Source organism: Protopterus annectens, chromosome 1.part1 (genome assembly GCF_019279795.1).
Source record: "Protopterus annectens isolate FY-2018-M chromosome 1.part1, PAN1.0, whole genome shotgun sequence".
Classification (NCBI taxonomy): Eukaryota; Metazoa; Chordata; order Ceratodontiformes; family Protopteridae; genus Protopterus; species Protopterus annectens.
The window spans coordinates 1,058,486,462-1,058,508,004 of NC_056726.1; the positions used below are offsets into that span (position 1 = coordinate 1,058,486,462).

At 39.8% G+C, this 21,543-nt stretch overlaps 1 pseudogene; it reads right to left on the reverse strand.

The window, feature by feature from the left end:
• Window positions 1-5,436: 5,436 nt before the first annotated feature.
• Window positions 5,437-6,842, reverse strand: LOC122815337 (annotated as a pseudogene).
• Window positions 6,843-21,543: the final 14,701 nt, after the last annotated feature.

Genomic DNA, 21,543 nt, shown 5'->3' on the forward strand with positions numbered 1-21,543 from the left:
CATGAAGGATTCACATCCAGATCTAGTGAGGTCATTGTTCCCTGTACTCTTCACTTATCAGACCAATGATCGAGTACAATGCCCCATTCGGGATGTATCTCACCCGACATCTGCAGCAATTGGAGAGACCCCAAAAGTTCCTCACCAAAAGGATAAAGGGACTCCAAAATCTGTCATATGCTGCCAGATTGAAGAAACTCCAGCTCTATTCAGTCGCATACCGCCTGCTCAGAGGTGACATGTGCCTGACATACAAGGCCATGTCCAACCCGGAATTAATGGACATGCTCCACCTCAAAAAATCCAAATCCACCAAAACCACTAGAGCAAGCGACTTAAACCTTAGCACGGATATAAATAGGACGTGCTGGAGGGATAGATTTATCACTCAGAGACTCCCTATGCTGTGGAATAAAATCCCGGTCCATGTGAGGCAGAGCACCTCGCTGACTCTGTTCAAGAGAAATCTAGACCTGTGGATGGGAGATCGTAGGTTTACCCCGGGAATCATCTCTGGGTCACTGCTGGACAGAGGCACAACAAACTAATGGGCACAGTATTTTTTCATATAAGGGGTGGCGTAAGCCACAATAATTTGGGCTAGGCTTATAAATGCCTTAGGGCAGATAGCCTAGTATAAACCTATGAACCTATGAACCTATGAACTTAACTAAACTGAGCTACATGATAAGTTACTAGTTCAAGCCCTACTTGGGCAACTCTAGAGGTTCTGTTGAAAGTGGATGCAATGATAAATATTGTAAGAACTGATAGGACTTCAGAATACTGGAATGAACTGGAACTTACTAGAAGAAACAGGAATGAGACTGGAATTAATGTCTTTATCTTTTAATTACCCAGAACTGTGCTGAGAAGATACCAGTCTCTCATTTATGTGCCAAGTCTTCTTGTACCTTTCAGAATAAAAGTTTGCATACACTGTAGTTTGGTTAAGAATGTTTTATTATGTACAGTGGAGGTAGATGTCAACAATATCCAAATTCCTCTTACTATTTTGAATAACAATGCTGATAAACTGACATAGACTGAATTATTACGCCCGTCACATCTGTGCTCATATTCCTTTCCTTCTGAATAATATAATTAATATTCTGGAATGCTAGATATTTTACAGGACTTCTGCACTCACTCTCAGTTGTCTGTATTACATTCTGAAGACAGCATTGCAATGACTTTCTGCATATCAGTCCTCACTCACTCACTCACTCACTCACTCACTCACTCACTCACTCACTCACTCACTCACTCACTCACTCACTCACTCACTCACTGTGTCCAAAGTATTTCCTCATAATAGCAAAACCCTGTAAATGTCTACATGCCTCTTTAACCTTGGTTCACAAGCCTGTTTGTACTTAGTGCACTGCAGATTCTGTTAGCACATTTTATTCATATCAATATTCTTGACTGAAGGTTTCGTAAACATTCCTTTCTGTTGAATCTGCATGTAAAATGTAAAATGAAGATATAGGTCAGCTTTAATATGGCTGCATTCCTCGGCCTATGTAAAGAGAATACTATATTTATGTCTAACAAAATACTTTTAATTTTACAAATATATTTTTGATTTTATTTGAGTTACAGGACTTCCAACGTAAGGCAACAAAGCAGGAAAAAGAAAAGCAGATTTAAGTTGAATGTGAAAAGAACTTATCCATAAAAATATCCGAATAAAAAGTTGATAGCCTCAAACATAATTAGTTCCTTACCTGGTAAAAGCCTGGCACCCAATAAAGCAGTAGAACAACACCTGTTGAATTTCTGCACAGGCATTTCTGAATGTCAATACAAAAATACACCTCAGTGCTTCATGCCTGGTTTCATGTCTGCATATTAAGTTGTAGCAAGCTAGAAAACTATTTTATTATTATTATTATTATTATTAATTGCTCTACAATTTGGAACTGAGGGGACAGGTGGGGAAGAATGGATTTTCTTTGGAGTGTCAGACTCAAGTAATGGACTTTTTTATTATTATTATTTTTTTTGCTCCTAAACTTGTTGAGGGGTGATGCACTGGTGAACAGCCCTGAGCACTACATGAGCCAACTACAGCTCTGGCCCCCATCATCCACAATTTTTTGGTCATACCAGAGAGAGAGAGAAAGAGAAATATATATTGTTTGACATTTGTTTATGAGTTGAGGCCTGGGGAGAAATGAAAAACATTTAAAAATGGACTGATGCAATTGTACAATCTAAATCTGTTGAATCAGAAAAATAGCTACCACCAAATGCAAATCTCCAGGGCCAAAAAACAAATATAGTCCAAATGTAAACAAACCAAAGAAGGACCAGGAGCAGGCTGCAGATTCCAGTTTCAAAGTAGTTTATTCCAGAACAGACGACATCCAAACACAAAACAACACTAACGCTTTCATAGGTGTGTACCCCACACAATGTATAGACATTGATTACTGATACATTCCTTTTGTTTAACACTTGTGGTATTTTACTGACTTTTTTATAAAAAAATAACATTTGACCTAATTCCTAGTTTTATACATAAACTCTGATGAATGGGTAGATATTAAATCAATTACAAAAGTGCCTACTAAAACAAACTTTATAAAATTTTGCATTCCATTCTAGCTTGTTGTTTATTCTGCTGATCTGCCTGGCTGATTAAATGCTACAATTGCCAAAGACCTGTTGCGGGATGATAGCAGAGACTAAAAAAGAGCCACCCCCTACCCCCACCCCACCACAATGCAGAGGCTACATTAAGAAGGTTTTGATCTTATTTGCAACTAATCTTTGATTCATCCCATGCACCTCTTTGCCACATAAAACACAGCACTTTCCTAATCAGTACTTTTCTGAGATCAGCACAAATGCATGCAACAGTCAGTACAATTATCTGCCAAATGCTTATGATAAGCTTCCATTTTTATTGACCCTGGTTTCCTCCCACATTCCAAAGACATGCAGTAGGTGGATTGGACACTCTAAATTGGGTGTAGGTGTGTGTGTGTGTGTGTGTGTGTGTGTGTGTGTGTGTGTGTGTGTGTGTCTGTCTGTCTGTCTGTCTGTCTGTCTGTGAGTGGTGCGAATGAACTACTGTGGTAGAACTAGCCACCCGGCGGTGTAATCTTTTGCTTGAGATTATTGTCACTGCAGAAGTGACACCCTGAACCCATGTGTGAAATGGGAAAAGGGATTGAGGATGGATGGATGGATGGATGGATGGATGGACAGATTTTGCATGTTCAATGTTTGCAGCACCAAATTCATAGCCTTAAAGGGCCATCAAACTAAATTAATCTACAATCAAAAGTCCTCCTCCCCACCCAACTATCAAAACTGTACTTAAATTGGGATAAAGTCTCTTTCTTCCTTATTCTAACTGGAAGTTAATTCCACGATCTATAAGTCTAGTAATGAAAAGAATTTCCCAAAAAAATTATTTTTACTTTGTTTTAACATCAACAAACAAGTTATTGCTCCTAGTTTTTTAAAAAAAAGTGCCCAACCCTCTAAATTTTATTTATTTATTTATTTAAATTTGTTGACCGCGAGTGTCCGACTGGACATAGGTCCATTTTCAGGGGAGGCCCAGGGAGAAAAGCTCCACAGTAAAATAAACAGACAGTAGTTACATTGGATTACATAGCGATTAACAATTTAACATAGCAATTACTTACAACATATTTACAGATGAAGAACATAGCACATCAGTAGACAGCTAGAATCTTTATCAGTGAAGTACATAACAGACATTAACAAATGTTACAATGAGAAGTTTCTGCTGTATAATAAGTACTAGGCTTATGAGCATCTGAGCTTGCTATAATCAAGGTAGCTAGTGGAGTGGAAAGAAAGGTAGTGGTTGGATGGGGTGGATGATATTACAGTGGGAGTTGCAAGGGCATAGCCAGCATGTTTTTAGGTGCGCTTTTAGTAAAGTTTTGAAGTGGGTGCATGATGGTATGGAAGTAATTGTGGGTGGGAGTGAGTTCCATAATTTGGCTATGGCGCAAGAGAATAGTGCTTCACCAGCAGAGTTATTGGCTTTAGTAATCTGTAAGTGATTTTTGTTGCTGGATCTTAGTGGTCTGGTGGTGCGATAGGGTTGGGGTAGATTCTGGAGGGATGGGACATTTAGTGGATGGTTTACTAGTTTGTGGGCGAGTGAGAGTTGATACCACTGAAGGAGAAGAGGGAGTTCAAGCCAGCCCAGTTCAGCAAGTGAGAGACAGTGGTGACTACGGTAGGATGCCCCTGTGGCGAATTTGGCGATTTTGTTGTGGCAGGTCTCTAGCTTGTTTAGATCACATTGCCTTAGGTTGGTATATATTGGAGAGGCATAAAGTAGGGTGGAGATAAAGTGGGAATTTGCTATTGAAATCTTTGCTGCTTTGGTGAGAAATTGCTTATTTCTGTATAATGCTCCTAGATTTTTGTGGACTTTTTTATGGTCATGGATATGTGAATGTCAAATTTTAGTTTATTGTCTATTTCCACTCCTAGCAATTTGGTGTGTTCAGTTGGGTATATAGTGGTGTTGTCTTTTGCTGTGATGTTAAAGTGAGAGTTGTTTTGAGTATGTTTGGTGGGTTGGAAGATGAGTAGTTTAGTTTTGGGTTGAGTATTAATTGGGCATCGGATAACCATGTTTCAACAGAGGAAAAGGCTTCCTGTGTGACTTTTTGCAGTTTGGGTAGGGACTGGGCTGAGCAGATGATGGTTGAGTCATCTGCGTATTGTATGAGTGTGCCATGTTTGGTGGCAGAGGTAGATTATTGGTGTAAACAGAGAAGAGTAGGAGTCCAAGGATTGATCCTTATGTGTGAAATTGCTATACGAGCACCAAAAGCCTCATCATACTTATTGTTATACACCATTGTGAAATCTCCCTAATACGTCCATCATTTATAGTATAACATGACAAAATTTCTAACCTATTTCCACAATTCTGTCCTCTATATGTACAAACAACAGGCCCATATTCTGTAATAGGGTTCATAGGTTCATAGGTGTGTACTAGGCTAATGGCCATTGAGCCTTTACAAGCCTAGCCCATAGAAGTGCCCTGGCATTGTGCCATCCGACATTAGTTCCCAGTTGCTCAAGAGCAGCATGAAGGTCATCAGTCTGGACAACACGATTAGCAAGGGCCTTTGCTACATTACATATGACGAATGATGTCCCTGTCATATTTTATGACGGAAAAATGAAGCACAGCAACAAAAACAGTACCCCAAAAAGCAGGAGCTGCATAGTTTGAAATCATGCATAAATTCTAACTAAATGGACTCTGTGTAAAAAAATGAGACAACATCCTCTCATGACATCCCAAAGCCACAGTAAATTAAAAGAAGTCCATTTTGACTTCTAGACTACACCTGAGCGCATCTCAGTAATAAGTGGCATTTAAAAGTATTTGGTTCTGTTTCAATTTCAGAATAACCGGAGCTAACACAGCCCCGTGTTTTCACCTTCACTCTCTGTCCTCTCCTGCTCAAATAATTTCATTAGTTCTTCCACCCATTTAAGCTCAGATGCAACCAGCTTTGCCAGGGCTTCATAGCGGTTCTCCATTTTCCCAAAACGATGCTTCAAGGAATTGGCAAACAGCTGGGCAGCCTTGATGTCATCCTGTGTCTGCTTCTTCATAAACTGCATCTTCATTAAGTCATCATGGAGTTGTCGCAGGTCCTGGCGAATACTCTCATTCTCTTCATCATACCAGGATTCCTTTCTTCATAGATAGATATCAACGCTTGAGTATCATCCTGGGAAGATTCATTGTACCAGGATTCCTTTCTTCATAGATAGATACCAACACTTCAATATCATCCTGTGAAGACGTTTTACTCTTTTCCAGCTCCTTCAAGCTTTCCTCAGCATCGATGATCTCCTCCACGACTTTGGTGTACCTCTCAAAGGTGACATAAGTGTTATTAGGTGGCATGCTGGAGTGAGGTTTAATGGTGCACTCCTTCAGTCATGTTTGTTTTCAGCCATCGTCTCTCAGATCTCTTGTCATTGTCCCCTTGTCGAACGTTTCTCCTCTTGATCACTTTAATCCATAGATGTTGCAGGCTGTCCTCAATAGATCCTTAGCCAACAATCTTTGAATGAAGTCCTTAGCAAGTTCACTGGTGTTGCTGAAATATTCATCATCAAAATCGTAGTTAACTGCTGAGATGTTGGCTAGGGTTTCCTGTTTTGTTTCACCCAGGAAAGGTGAAGCCCCACTCAAGAGAATGTATATGATAACAACAATGCTCCACATGTCTGTCTCCAGACCCAATGGCTCATAATTGACTATTTCTGGAGCCACAAACTCTGTTTTGAACTCTGTCCCTTCATCTATTTTGTGTGCAATTCCGAAGTTAATCAGCGTAATGCGTGGATTAGGGAAATTTTTGTCTAAAAGCATGATGTTTTCGGGTTTGAGGTCAAAGTGTGCTATATTTTTGGAATGTGGATAATGACCACCTTCCAGAATCTGCTTCAAGGAGTGTGTTGACTCTTCTTCAGTAAGTGACTCTTTTTCTGCCCGGAAGTAAAAAAGTTCACTCCCAGACACAAGCTCCAGGATAAGAATCACATCGGTCTTATTCTCATACCTGGCATGCAAGGTAATGATATTTGGGTGTTTGATTGCTTGCAGGATGCTAACCTACAGCTCAATCTCCTCTATGCTCACACCATGATGACTGGAGGAAAGACGGCGTTTTTTTAATAAACTTTGCAGCATAATCATCTCCTGTGCTCTTCTCTCTGCATCTTCTCATAATGGCACACTGGCCACTCCCATGCTCTTCTCCCATTACATACAGTTCCTCCACATTCTCCTGCCTGAAGACCAGCATTGTTGCAGCCAGCAAAAGACTATACGCACTTCACAAAGACAAAGATGCTTCTAATCAGGACTAATCACAGAAAATTTTGTGAAACAGGCTGTCATTCCTAAAGGGGACTATTCGCTATTCCTGTAACAATTCCACAATTCATGAGAAATGCAAAAAGAAACCAGGGCACGCAGTCCAGCCAACAGCCAATCAAAGATGGTCACCTTTCATCACATGGTTTTCCCAAAGAAACGTAATACTTGCACTATTGTTTTATACAACTGGCTATTATTCTAAGAATACAAAAACACATAAAAAAGCACAATTTCCAGATGCCAAAATATGGAGTTCAGTAGTAAAAAGTACAAAAAAAAATGAAACAACCAATAAATCCAAAACACAGGAACGATCACCCTGCTTAATAAATCTCTAAAACAACAAACTTTTCAGGCAGAATCATTTATTTTCAGTGCATTACATAAAATAAGATTACATCCCACAAATAACAATAGGTCTGCCCACTTAATCATTCAATGAATTAAGACATTATAATAAATATTTAGAAGTCCCTCAAACACAGACACAAAATCTTAAATGCACAGTTTTATACAGTTTTTCCCCTTCTTTAGCAATGGTTTTTATACTGACAGCCATATTTAGTCCTGGTTTCTTATCAGCATGTAAATGGGTGATCCACCTATATTCTGCTTTATATAACTCTAAAACTAAAAGTATGATTGCTTCCAAATGCATTAGCAAGTTTAGCCCAAGTATTAGTAAGTACTTTTTTCTTATATCTTGATATGTGCTCAATGATTCTTTCTTTTAGTTTTCTGTTACTTTCACCTGTACAAAAAGTCTTGCACGCATTACATGCAGCCTGATATATTATATTCTGAGTATTACAGGTAACAAATGTATCGTATTCAAATGATTTACTAGTCATTGGATTTACAAGACAAAGGTAACAGTGTGCCACTGAAATTAAATGTATGGTGCTATGCACAATATATTTCATTGTGGTAATCAAAAGAGTGTTAGCTGACAGATGCATAGTACTGTTTCTGGGATGTACGGGTCATATGTTAAGTGTACAGTCATGGAGACCAACAAGAATCTCAGCCACATCACTGATGTTGGAGTAACAATGTCTCCGTTAAGTAGTAACACAACACTGCACATGCATTAGTGCTGCAGGCAAGACCCTCGGTGTAGTATTACTAGTTTGTGCATGAGCTGGGTTTCAGAACCTGGCTGGCTGTGCTTTTACAAGGACCTTTACTTATCATCCCCTAACCCTACACTTTGTCTTCTGTAAACGAATATGCTGTTTGTGTTCCGTTTAGTCATATAATGTATCAGATGGTTTCAGTTAGGAAGTAACTGATACCAAAAATAACAAACAGAATATTTTCTATTAGATAGATTCTGCTGCTACTTGCCTTTTAATGTCTACTTTTTTGCTTACAGCCATTTGTTATTGCCATTTGTTTTACTCTTGCAATTGTAGTAACCTAGTAATGTTGATTTCTTTATCCCTGGAAAATGGTGGTTATTACTTGTAAGAAAAAAGGATGCAATACGCATTTTGCAACTTTGGGAATGGATACTGAAAACTCATTAAGACAGAAAGAAACATTTGAAAAGCTTCATGCACTTTTAACTTTTTACTTAATTTTTTTTTTGCAGAAGGTCTGACTGGGACAGAGCCCATTTTCAGTGGAGGCCTGGGGAAAAAACACTCCAGCTGCATGACTTTGTAATCTGGGAGTAATCCACACCAGACCCACATGATTGCAGACAGGACATACAGACAGCACTCTAGCCAAGAATCGAACCGAGGAACCTCTTACTATGCAGGGACAATGCTAATCACTGCGCCAACTGACCTTGTGGTAGGTGTCACTATTTCTGTGCCACATTTTCTATAATGACTTATTACTGATTATAGTAGACAAACAAAAGTAGTTCACATTGTTTCTCATGGTGATTGTAGCCAGTAAATCCAGACTCTTCTTCTTCCGGGTTGTAACAAAATATAGTGTTTAAAGACACTTATGCTAGAGGACAGTTCTTACAGTACTGACTAGTTAGTAAAACAGTGAAACAATGTAACAATAAAATAATAATAATAATAATAAATAATAATAATAATAATAATAACAAAGTAATAATAATAATCACAACAATGTGTGATATTGCCTCCCCTTGTGGTCACGTTTTGTGAATCTTTTATATTGGCTTGCACACAGGAGCAATTGAAACACATTTGTCCAACAGGAAAGTATACAAATCAGCAAAACATTTAAATGATCTGACAATAAGAATCAGTGTTGCCATGTGATGAATACTGATTAGGATATCTGCATGTTACTTAGTGAATATTAATGAACATGTCTTCATCTGTGTTAAACTGAATGGAGATGGCCTGTTGATAGCCAAGGAGCCCTACATAAGTGATTTAAATAAGGTTGCTGGCTGTCATCCTTACAATAAACAGTGATCACCAGCCACAGTGGAAGCCATTATTTATTTATTTTATTTTTATTTAATATTTGTTTAGTGGGAAACTCTGACTTTGAATGAAGACAATTTTCAGTGGAGGCCCAGGAAAAAAATGCTCTAACTTTGTAACATAGGAGGAAACCGAAGCACCTGGAAGAAACCCGGATGCAGGGAGGACATGTAAACTCTGCACAGAAGGCACCCCAGCCAAGAATTGAACCAGAGAACTTCTTGCTGTGAGGCAACAACTTAACAACTTCCCCAGCCATTAAAAATATATGTGTCAGTGTTCACTCACATTTAGCACTCGGTATACTGTTATGGCTTCTTTGTTCAGCTCATAATGTTGCAGTAATATTAAAAGCGCAATCAACAAGTCTCAACTAATCCAATAAAAAATTACTCTGCAATTCATTCTGCAAACCAATGTTTCAGATGTGAGTCCTTATTCATGCCCTGCACAGCAGTGATATAGTACATTTCCTAGCTTCATGTTGCATTATTTTTATGACTAAGGTTGTCATTCATTCTGTTTTCTGTGGACAGTCCTCTTTTACAGAGCCTCCTACTTCTCCCATCCTGTTTTTAATGGGTACAAATGTCTCACATTCTTGCTTTTCCTAACTGCACACATATGTTCATGTTTGTCCCTTCACTAGTACAATGCCTCTGGAACTAGTATCCACAGTGATTCATCTAATGCTTTATTTAAAAAACGTTTTTACTGAAGTAGTCATACCCCATTAAATGTCATGTGGTGCTACACAGTATTGGTACAGTAATTTCTAGAATTCAAAAGAAGTAAAAAAAAACAATTGAGTTATTTGAACAAACGTAGGATTCATAACATTGCCACAGTTTCTAACTGAAGAGCAGTTCCATAAACTGAAGAAACAATAATAGTGCCCAAAGGCTTCTCAGCTTATGGCCACAGGAATTATGTTTGCAAGATTTGTTTTGGTTATTATTATTTGTCTGTATTATCTGTCCCCATGTCTTTTCTTCTCCAGCCTATGTTCTGTTTGGGTCTATATTAGATAAATGAAAGTTTATCTAATTGAACGCTGACATCATTGAAAATCCCGGAACTCGAAATTGCAATTGTGGGGGGCTGTGTCCCCCACACCCCCCACTAAATATATATTCCAACTCCGAGATCACACTACAGTGAGGAAAGGGCAAATATTCCCATCTTCACTGTACCACAATCTCACAATTGCAATATCGAGTTCCAGGATTTCCGATGATGTCAGCGTTCGATTAGATAAACTTTCGTTTATCTAATATAGACTCTTCTGCTCAATGTAGAGGTAGTGATTCTTTTCAGTCGTTCATTCAAAATTGGGTCAAAGAATTTTCATCATCTAGCAACAGCTATTTATGCAATTGTTAATTTTCTCAAATGAATTATTTTTATTGTTTTATAAGGATTGAAGAATGTGTGCACGTAAATAATTAGCTTCATAGGAAAGCACAGTTGTGTCAATTAAATTACCACAACACTAGATATTCAAATAGATCACTGTTGCAATAGCATAATGATATATGTGGATGATTCATGTCAAAATATTTGGCATCCAGCCAGAATGCTAACATTTTTGGACATCATCGTCATGCACAAGCATGCTGTTATAAGCAGGATGTACAGGCGCCAAGATTTAGAGCTTTTTTAGCCCCAAAAAGGGATGCTGAAGCCAAATTATGTCAAGTCATTCATTGCCAACTTATGTAAGAAGTGCATAAAAGTGACTGGGGTCCCACCCTAGCTAAAAGAAGGTAGAACGCTAAAAAAGGGGACGGAGGGAGGGAGGGAGGCAGGGTGGAAGGGATGGAGTTAGTACTTAGAACATCTATTTTTATGGTAAGTTGACCTATATAACTGTACTATGTTCACCCCTAGACACTGTTGCAGTAGCATAAAGCTATACTGGATAAATGTCAAACTAGGGAAACTGGGGCAGGGGGGAAAGGACCAGAGCACAGAAGACGTTGGAGACTTTATTTTGTACATGATACATGTACTGTACTAATTATGTTTTCTCATTCACTCTGTACATAATGTCACATTGTGTTTACCTCTGCGCTGAGAATAAAATGCATCGAATGGGATCAGTGTTCTACCCTGGTTAACAAATTCAAAGTAAAGAAATGCATTTAGTAAACCTTGTTCTGTCTCTGGAAAATGAGTCAGTCTTGTAGTGCATTGGTGAAGTGTGTGCAGATGGTCCAGCCGTTGCTTCTAAAATTAGAGTCTATTCCTTTCCAAAAGACTGCAGAGGTAGCCACAGCTCTGTGGGAGAGAGACCTGACTTTCTGAATAGTGTTTTTTGCATGGTGAGAATAATAGAACTGAATAGCCTGAAACATCCATTTGGAAATAGTTTCCAAGGAAATCGGCTGCTCTTTTTTCCTGCCTTCAAACAAAATAAAGAGTTGATCAGACATTCTAAAATATTTTCTTTCTGTCCAAGTGGTTCCCAGGTTGCCTGTGGAAATCCAAGGAGTATTGAATTCTCTTTCCCTGTTCTTAGGTTCAGGAAAGAACACAGGGAGATGAATACATTGATCTGCGGTAAATTTAGACATCACTTTAGGCAAGTAGGTGGATTGGTTCATAGAGTCACCCTGTCTTTATGAAATATCAAAAAGAGCTGGGAAACATAAAGGCTTACCACTAAGTTAATTGTCTGGCCAAAGTCTGAGGAATTAGTAAAATTGTCTTCAGGTTAAAAATTTCAGGGAAACAGTATATAGATGCAGGTTCAAATGGAGACAGTGCCAGCTTCTCTAATACAAAATTCAGATCCCCAAGCAGAGCCACCTGTTTTCCAGGAGGTCTGATAGTTAAAACCCATTTTTAAGAATTGTTTCACTTTTAAAAAATAAGAAAGGGATCCAATAGCAGACAAACAAAATGGCCAATGGATGCACTTTGATAAAAGTGTAATACAGGCCTAGTTTGAGAAATCCGCTCAGATACTTGTAAAACACTGGAGCCTCTGCCTGGGATGGACCATGATCTCTCTTATGGCACCAGCTAGAATATATTTTCCACTGGCAAACTATAATTTTCTAGTAGCATTTTTTTAGCTTCCTTTAATAACAGTTGATTATCCTCTGAAAAGAGGTGCCTAAATGAGATCAAAACCTACCATCCCAATAGTCAGGTATAGGTTGTGAATGTTGAGGTGGATGAGAGAGCCCTTGTTCTGTGTGTGCAGATCCACTTTGTGAGGAAGTTTTTGGCACTTACCCCTGACCAGGTACATGAGAAGGGAGAAACAATATTGTCTGGGCCAAAAGGGAATTACCAGGAGTACCTTTGGAGAGTCCTTTTTTATCTTTAACAAGTCTTTTGGTGTAGGGAAAATAGGGGAAAGTCATAAAGGAATTTTGTTGTCCATGAGAAAGAAAAGGTATCTGTTTTTTCAAGCCTTTCTGTAAGGTGTCCTGGTACAGAAATGTTGTAACAGTCTGTTATGAATAGTGTCAAGTAGATCTACTCAGGGGGATCCTGACAGGTGGACAATCTCCTGGAAGAGCTCTGGGTATAAAATCCATTTTTGAGAGTCTGTCCTAAATCTGTGTAGTGAGTCCACACCTGTGTTCTGACTAAGCAAACCAAAATCAAGAACGTTCTGAATTTTGGTACCTGCATATCCTGTGTATGCTTACGTGCTTGAGTGAATGCATGGAGAATGAGAAGACACCAGAGATCACTAGTATTCTGGCTAGATGTTTGATATCCTTAGCAGGATACTACTGCATAGCTTTATATTACTGCAACAGTGATCTGTATCCAGTAATGAATATTACAGATGATTTACTATGATTTTCTTAAACTGTTGTTGAAGGCAACTTGAAGATTTTTGTAATAATAGCTGATAATGCTAACCCCTGTTTCTGCTGTACTGTCCTGCTAGCAGAAACTGACTAACCATTTCCATAATAATGTAATAAGCTTGATGGTGAAGTATATTGCAAATAATTTTTGTTTCTATTGTTCCGTACCACCACTACCACCACAAAAAAGGAAAAAAAAATCTGCATATATGTCTTATGTATAGAGGAAGGTGCATGGTATAGTAGTATTCAGGGCAGGGTAAGTCCATTTGTATCTCCAAAAGCAGAGATTCTTCTGCCAGTCAAAAGGAAGAGAGGCATTCATCAATTTGTACTGCTAGCAAACTGAGTTCAGGAATGGATTCAGGCTTCCAGTAGGATAGGTTATAAGGCCAGGCTGAAGTGATTGACAGGTCAGGCTGAAGTGATTGACAGGCCAGGCTGAAGTGATTGACAGCTCTTCTATATGAGAGTGAGAAGAGCAAGAGAGAAAGAAGTGATGCCTGGGTAAATTCTGAAACGGGGCAGCTTTGCCAGCTATTACAGCTAAAATCTTCAGGATACCTGCTAGTGCACGAAATTTGGAAAATATATAAATATAGTAGCAAGGAGTTGAAAGCACAACTACAAATGTGGTAGGTTCAACTGATTGTTTTTGTTTTCTGGCCATACATTCTCTTTCCGGTGTAGTCTGATGCCTGTACCTGCCCCCTTCCTCCTCTCCTCATTTGGTACACGCTCCATCCATTCTCTTTCAGGTGTACACTGATACCTATACCTGTCCCCTCCTCCTCTCCTCATTTAGTACATGCTCCATCCATTCTCTTTCCGGTGTAGTCTGATGCCTGTATCTGTCCCCTCCTCCTCTCCTCATTTGGTACATGCTCCATCCATTCTCTTTCCGGTGTAGTCTGATGCCTGTACCAGTCCCCTCCTCCTCTCCTCATTTGGTACATGCTCCATCCATTCTCTTTCCGGTGTAGTCTGATGCCTGTACCTGCCCCCTTCCTCCTCTCCTCATTTGGTACACCTCTTTTTCCCTTGACTGCCTGCACCATTTAAATCCCCCTGTTTGTTTTTGGCGCACTCTCTTTTCCTCCCCTGTACTTTCCCGCTACACTTCTCTGACTTCCGGTGGAATGGATTTGCTGATTTCCTACTGCTGTGTATGTGCTCCCATTTACTGCATTGGGTTTGTGTTAGCTGCTGTTTATAAATATTCTGGCAACTGTTCTGTGATGATATTAATATAATCCAAGCTATATTTACACCTGCATACTTGTTGGCTATGTTGTAACCTAGTTCCAGTTTTGATACGCTGATATTACTTCACAGGCATCTGATCTTTTACCTGTATTTGCTGCCACAATCACTCAAGGCTTAAGTAAGGTCTGTCTGGTGTGGTTTTGCTGCTATATTATACATGCTAAGGTCTTAACTCTTACCACACTTTTCAGCCACCAATCCAGGACCGAAACACTAAAGGTGGAGGAGTGTCCATATTCACCAAGGATATTCACACCACCAGGCTAGTTGCCCAACACAATGGATCTGAAATTCTCCAGGTACAACTAACACTAGGTAAGACTGCAATCCAAATTGCAGCTTGCTACAGATCCCCCACCATGCCCCAAGATTCTCACTACACCTTTCTAAACATACTGGAAAATATTAAGATACAACCAAACTCCCTAATACCGGCTGATTTCTACTACCCTGCCATTAACGGGGAAAACTACTCGTGTACCAACACCTTTGCCCAACGTTTCTTGGAATTCATAAATTCCAATCCCCTGGATACTGGAAAATATTAGGGTTCAACCAAACACCCTAATAATGGGTGATTTAAACTACCCCACCATTAACTGGGAAAACTACTCATGTACCAACTCCTTTGCTCAACGCTTTCTGGAATTCATAAATTCCAATGCCCTGGATCAACTTATCCACACCTCCACCAGGGGCAACAATATCCTAGATCTAGTCATTACCAACGTGAGTGACCGGAGTTCCACACCTGAAGTCAACTCCTCATTGGTCCGATCCGACCATAAGCTAATTACCCTAGATATCCACATCCTGCCCCCACTCCCCCATTAAGGAAACCATGGTAAAAAATTTTCCAAAGCCAACTTCATGCTTTTCAAGACAGAAGTGATGAACTTCATGACAACCATGCAGATGGACAATACAGTTACGACTACTGAATCCTACACAATTGCACTTTATAAGCACTTACACGAGTGCATGGATCATGCTATCCCAAACAGAACCAAGATGCTATCCTCCAAAAAAAGGAAGCCAATCTGGTGGTCCCCTGCTATAAACAAACTGTACAAAAGATGGAAGAAACTGTTGCAAAAGAGAGTAAAATTGCATAAGTGGAGGAGCTCCCTGGTCAGCCTCAGTAAGAAGGTGTGATCCCTGATAAAATCCTCCAAAGCTAGTTACAAAAACAAAATGGCCACTGTTTCTAAAGACAACCACAAAGCATTCTACAGCTATGTCAAGAATCTCAATAGCAACACTCAGATCTGCTCTGAGTTACAGCACAATGGCACTAAATATACAGACCCAACTGATATTGCCAACATCCTGGAAGATAGTTTCAGTGCTAACTTTACCCCCTCTCACCCATTAAAGAGACCATCTCTATACCGGAAGAATGCAAAGTTCCTGTAATTACGGCTGCACAGGTAAAAACCACACTCTCCAAAGCCAAGAACACAGCATCCATGGGATCAGACAACATCCCAGGCTGCGTTCTACATGAACTACAGAATGAACTGACATCCCACCTAAGTACCATGTTCAATCATACCATTAGCCTGATGAGCCTGGTCTGCAAGGCCATAGAACGTATCATCATGGAACTTATAAACAAAGACAATGGTAATCTCCAAACTCTGGACCCCACCCAGTTCGGGTTTGTAAAAGGCAGATCATGTCTCCTAAACCTGATAGACTTCTTTGAAGCAGTCCCCAAAGCCATAGACAATAGTAAGGTGGTTCACACAGCCTATCTAGATCTTGCCAAGGCTTTCAACACCATCCCCCACTCTGGAATTATAGATAAACTCACTAAACTAGGTATAAATCCCTATGTCACAAGATGGGTTGCCAACTGGCTCACTGACAGAACCCACACTGTGAAAGTAGAAGACGCCAAATCCGATTTCAGACCAGTGACAAGTGGAGTACCACAGGGTTCAGTCCTGGGTCCTCTCCTGTTTGATATCTACTTCTCTGAAGTACAGGCTAACACAGAAGGTCTTTGGCTAATGAAGTTCACAGATGACTGCAAACTAGGAGCCATATTCGAAACTCCTAATGATGTGGACATCCTACAAAAGGGCCTCACTGAGACAGATGCCTGGTGTCAAAGCCATGGCCTCAAGCTCAATGCCAAAAAGTGCATTGTCATCCCCTTTGGTAAAAGCTCTGTACTCATGAACTACAACATAGGCGGTAGTATACTTAACACCGAAAGTGTGATAAGAGACCTTGGGACACAGGTGGACAGTAGTCTCTCCTTTGATAATCACATTGCCACAGTAGTCAGGAAATCCTTCTACATGGCACACCTCATTACAAAAGGTTTCTCATCCAGAAAAAAAGAGGTCATTGTTCCCCTCTACTCATCACTCATTAGACCCATTATAGCATACAACGCCCCTTTTGGTATGTACCTCACAAGACATCTACAACAACAAGAAAGGACACAGAAATACCTCACAAAGAGGATTACTGGCCTCAAACAGATGCCCTATGCAGACCGTCTCAAAAAAGTCCAGCTTTACTCCATTGCATATCGCCTACTCAGAGGTGATCTCTGCCTAACATACAAAGCTATGTCAAACCCAGAGCTGTTGGACATGCTCCACTTAAAGAAATCCCAATCCCTCTGAGCTACACGCTCCAGGGACCTAAACCTTGTCACCACAATAAACAGAACATGCCGGAGGAAAAGATTCCTGTCGTAGAGACTTCCCATACTCTGGAATAAACTACCTATCTATATCAAACAAAGCTCCTCATTAGCACTCTTCAAGAAAAATCTTGATGATTGGATGGGAAATAGGAAATTCACCCCGGGGATCACCTCTGTGGCTCTGCTCGGCAGTGGCACAGGAAAATAATTTTCTTGGGTGGCAAAAGCCAGGGTACCATTTTGGCTGGGACTGTATAGGCCCCAGGGCCGATAGCCTAGTACCTACCTATGAACCTATGAACCTATGAACCTATGATATACAGTAATTTAGAGAGCACCATTTTCAGTAGCTTTGCCTTAGATCCCCACCCTTCAAAAAGTTGTGAAACTACAAATGTGGAAAACAAATATCTCAAAATCCAGTTAAAGGTAGAGAAGCATGTATCTACAGGTGGCAGGTAAAGAGCCTTAAGTTCTGCAGTGTAGCAATATTTTCAAGTGTGTGTGTGTGTGTGTGTGTGTGTGTGTGTGTGTGTGTGTGGTGTGTGTGTGTGTGTGTGTGTGTGTGTGTGTGTGTGTGTGTGTGTGTGTGTGTGTGTGTGTGTGTGTGTGTGTGTGTGTGTATCTACTTAAATTAGTTGAACACTATTTCAACATTCAAAATGTCAAATGAAATAGATTGATGTTATGCATGCTGTCACATTACTACACGTGTCAATAATTCATCTTGATGCATGCAAAACTTGAGTGGTGGAAATTTTACTATTTGCCTATGCTTCAGTGCAAAATAATCAAAGAAAGTAATTAAATGCAGACATTTCATACATTTAAAAAAATTAGGTGGTGACAAGTTCACAAAAGGAAGAAGTCTCAATATTTTGCATTCAGTTCTGACAGTGTACAGCTATACTGTCTATGGTTGCATAATGAATGAGTTTCTCTATTTTACTGGCTGTTGATACCAAAATCTATACAATCTGAAATCACGCTATATAAGTCTCCCTAGGCTAGCAGTATAAAAAATATAAAGGAAATGAAAGACATGGCATTCATGTTGTGCAGAAAAGTATGCTTTGCTGACTGGAAGGGAGTCAGTTCAGTTTTCTGGAGAAGTTTTATATAGTAAGGGAAGTGCAGCCATGTTCAACAGGAGGAAGCCCAATGGCTCAACCGACTGTTAGGAAACAGTAGCAGTTTGGCTAAGGGAACAGAGTGAAAATAGTATGAGATGTTTCGAAGGAACTAAGCTTAAGAGCCTGGGAAGTGATGAATAACTAAAGTTGTAAGCTCCAGAGATGCAGTCATTCTGAGACAACAGTAAAAGCACACTGTAAAAAATCTAAGCAGTTCAGATGGCCATGAAGAACCACACTCCAAATACACCCAAGGATATATAAATACAACTTTTATTTTCACATAAATGCTCAGGTAAATACATTTTCATCCACAGACTTAGATGAATTAAAACAGAAGCACAACCCCCCCCCCCCACTTATACCAGTAATGAGTTATAAATTCACCAACTAAAAGTCATCAATTAAAGTCATGAATATTCATGCAACTCTGTCATCATATACTCAAACACTATACTAAAAAACACTTCTAACACAGTCTATAACATCGACACAAAGTTGTGTCTAACATCTAAAATCCTTAGTCAAAAGACTGCATTTGAATTTAAATGCAATTAAAAAACTTGGAAAAATTCTAGTAAAAAAAAAAACTAGTAGAAAATGTTTAAAAGAAGCTCACAAAGTACAGGATGTCTCCATCTGGTGACCAAAAGGCAAACTACACATAAAAAAATTGGAAACACAATGTTGTGCCTTTCGGCTTTTCCCGCTTAGGGGTCGCCACAGCGGAACTCCGGTCCGCTAATGATTGGCAGTAGATTTTTTATGTGCCGTGTTGCTGGCCCTGATGCACAACCTTCAACGAAGGTCCGCCCATTCATGCATGTCTCCACACAGAAGACACTCTAGCTGAGAATCAAACAGGACAACGTCTTACTGTGAGGTGACAATGCTACCGCAGCACCAAAATAAAATGAAAACTTAATGGTTTACCTTCATATCGTCAATCACATATGATTGACCGACCCCATCGTCGACCCGTTTCTGCGAAATCGAATCCGCAACACTTCTAAAATGTCGAATTAATGTCGAATTTCAACATTTCCAGCCACGCCACACCTCCACACCAGTGCTACCATGGGTCAAAATGGGGCGAGATTTAGCCGTTCGCATATGTGGTTTTCGTCATTTGGGACATTCGCATTTTGGTGTTCACGGAAGCGGGATTGACCTTTTTGAGATCGCTGTTATGAAATTATACCAACCTAATATCTCTTGCACTTAGAATAGTTTAATCATCTATCAACAAAATGTATAATTTTGGTATGATATACATAAACAAAATGTGCATACAAAAAATTATTTTGATATAAAAAAGAAGAAGAAAACTTCTCTATTGTTCTGTATTATACTTTTTCCACCCATAATTTCAGAAGGGGCACTGTAAAAATGCATTTGTCATCTAACCCTTTTACATTTAAAAATACATATAAATGTAGATAAAATGTCTCTATAAGTAGGACCTCCTGCGAAGTTAGTCTCCCACCATCTGGCTAGTATCCCTTGCAAACTGTCACCAAAGGTCTGAGCCTCACTGTCTCCACCCAACCTACATCTTTGATGTAATACACAATTGTGTGCAGAGCTCATTGTAAATGGAGCCACCTATACTGAGCCAAAAGATATAGCAAACATCCTGGCTGATGAATTCAGCTCCAGCTTTACCCATCTCTCACACTCAAACTTCCCTCAGTAAATATCATCAAATATAACTCACCCCTACTATCACTAGGAAACATGTTCTTAATGCTCTCTCTAAGACCAAGAAAACTGCATCAATGGGCCCAGACAGTATCCCAGGATGTCTTCTAAATAGCATGAAGCATGACCTATCAGGGCCTCTGGAATTACTATTTAACTATAGCCTCCGAACAGGCTCCATGCCTCATGAATGGACAAACCCATAAGTCTCACTAGTCTTATATGTAAAGCCATGGAAAGAATACTCATAGAGATGATCACTAGAGAAATAGTAAACCTCCAGACACTGGACCCAACCCAGTTTGGTTTTGTAAAGGTTACCTGCAGAATTCATACTTCACTGTTTGTCATCCTTGACAGTCTACTCTCTTGTCTCTACCTGCTCCATTCATCCTGCGGGCTCACTCCGCTCCCCTACCCTGCCCCCAATTTTCACCCGCCCCCAGTGCTCCTACATTTATTCCTCTAAAAGCCACACCCCCATTACATCTACTCCAATCAAACAGATCACATCATTACCACGCCCAACCCCCATTATCACCACACACCCACTGTTACCTTACCTCTCATCCCTCCTTGTTACATAACCCCACCTATTGATATATCTGCTAACTTACTTACAAAACCCTACCTCCCATTATTCTCCCACTTCTCACACCAGTATAATGTCTATATCAATCACCCCATACCAATTACAGCTATTAATCTTGGTCTAGCTCTTACCTCCTCTAACCACCACCTATCTCTTAACCTCCTATGAACAACCACTATACTCTACCCTTCTCTTCCCCTCCAAACACACTTCAACACCACCATATGCTATCTCTCCAAACTTCCTAAACTTCATATCCAAACCCAGCTACCTACTAGCCAAATTTCATAGACTAGCACACATTAAGTATGCTAACCTAAATACTAGAAAATTATTTGACTATTATTGTAAGCCCCTCCCTAAACACATAACTCTCCTCCACTCCTTACTAGACGGGGACATTCATTCTAACCCTGGCCCAAACTATACCCATACCACTACAAACTGCAACCCGAATAAAACTAGTACCCTAGCACCTACCAAACCTTCTAACTCACTCTCTATAGTACATCTCAATATACGCAGCATTTGCAATAAAATTGCTCAACTTCATGCCCTCCTAGATGTCCACCTATTTGACATCCTTTGTTTATCAGAAACTTGGCTAAAACCTACTGTTAAGGACAATGAAGTCACCCCACCTGCTTACAATATCATTAGACTAGACCGCACAGCCAAAAAGGGAAGAGGGGTAGCAATCGTCTATAAAGCAGAGCTACAGGTTAGTACTGCTTACTCCACCTTTAAACAATATTGCTGAAATACTTATCGCTAAATTTCAGGTCAACACATGTAAAGCCATAAATATTATCTGTATATATCTTCCTCCAGGAAATAACATAAGTACACTTGAGAATATCCTTAACTGGCTTTCTATTAATCTCCCACAAGAAACCATAGTCCTAGGAGACTTTAATATCGACTGGAAGTCCTGTAGTAATACACACCCCACCACCCATATTAACCTTTATGGCTTCTCACAAACTATTAACTCCCCTACCAGAACTAATAGACCCA